Below are 1420 nucleotides of genomic sequence, written 5' to 3'. Positions count from 1 at the left end.
GGGTCTCCGGACCCCTCACTCACCGTACGAAACGCGATAGCATACTGTTAATATGCCACCACTTCACGCCGGTTTTCTGTGAGGGTGTGGTAACTTCCCCGGTGCGAGCTTGACCCAATTTGTGCCGAAGCAGTGCTCGACTCCCACTTCTTTTTCTTGATGCGTTTTCGCGGATCCAGCCCATAAATGACTACAGTACTCCACACACAGCCTTGACCGCCTCCTTGGTACAATGGTTAACGCGTGAGCGTAGAACCGAGGGGTCCTGGGTTCAATTCCCGGTGGGGACGGTCTCGATCTGGTAAGGACACAGAAGGCTGATCACCTACTTGTCCGTAAAGATATTCGATCAGTGAAACAGATGTACATCATCTGCCCCATACCCCACTTGGGGACACGGTACTTCACTATATACTCCACACACGATCGATCTTGTGCTTGGTATAGTTTCAAAAGCTATTCCGGTGTGAAATACTGCCTGACCTTGGAGAGAATGCCTAGTTTTTTGGCGGTCAGTCGGGCTTTGGATTCGATGAAAGTACCGAATTTAAGATTAGACGACAGAGTTACACCTAAAAGGTCGAGACTCGAGATGGTCAGATATTCATGCTCAGCTTCATGTTGGTCTTTTTCGCAGTTCGCAGTAATAAGGCAAGATTGGCATCGCCCCATTCGGAGACAGCGTTAAGTGTCCTATTCAACCGTTCAACCATGGCCTCTCTTACGAGTTTAATTTGGTCCTTGGTGGCATGAGCATCAGGTAAGTACCTCTTCGCGACGGTACTGTCATCTGCATACGCAAAGATGTTATGCTGAAGCATATCACTTATGTGAAGTAGAAACAGGGTTGCGGATAGGACAGAACTTTGGGGAACCCCGCGGAATTTAAATAATAAATACAGCTTTCGTTATTAACATCCCCGCAAAAGTAGAGTAGATACAAAGTGATATATAGATAGGCAGGCAGGCAGGCAGGCAAACAATGCTTTAAAGCAACTATTGTGATTCGAAAAACTTTTCAATATCATTTACCAAATAGAATTCAATCTATAACATATTTATGTTTGAAACATTAAAAGTGTTTTAAGAACTGATATTATTAAAAATTGCCGAAAAAAATATTCGAATTTAACGAAAGTTGAAAGTAATATTTTCTTTTTTTTTTTTTGTCGAATGGCTATTAAAAACCTCATAGAGAAAAAGCTCATTTATACAACAAGTCTTATTTGTTTTAATTACATGTTTGATGACATTCTCAATTCAATTTTATGTATTAATTTATAGAATACTTACCAATATTTAATGTTGGAGTGGCATTTCTAGTCAGTCGGTTACTAGGCATGTGATAAATTGAACTGAAATGACAATAGCATAATCTTATGTTGTTATATATGTATTCATTCCCCTTTGCTTGGGTTAC

At 40.9% G+C, this 1420-nt stretch overlaps 1 long non-coding RNA gene across 1 annotated transcript; it reads right to left on the bottom strand.

Annotated features, from left to right (window-relative positions):
- Positions 1–627: 627 nt before the first annotated feature.
- On the bottom strand, positions 628–1420 carry LOC119839425. The gene is made up of 2 exons (XR_005288253.1): positions 1294–1420; positions 628–790 (listed from the first exon to the last, which is right to left on the bottom strand). It is a non-coding gene; the product is annotated as an uncharacterized LOC119839425 (long non-coding RNA).

This window comes from Zerene cesonia, unplaced genomic scaffold (genome assembly GCF_012273895.1).
Source record: "Zerene cesonia ecotype Mississippi unplaced genomic scaffold, Zerene_cesonia_1.1 Zces_u161, whole genome shotgun sequence".
Lineage (NCBI taxonomy): Eukaryota > Metazoa > Arthropoda > Insecta > Lepidoptera > Pieridae > Zerene > Zerene cesonia.
Note: the sequence above shows the minus strand (reverse complement) of the source record. Positions and strands in the feature narration are given on the sequence as shown.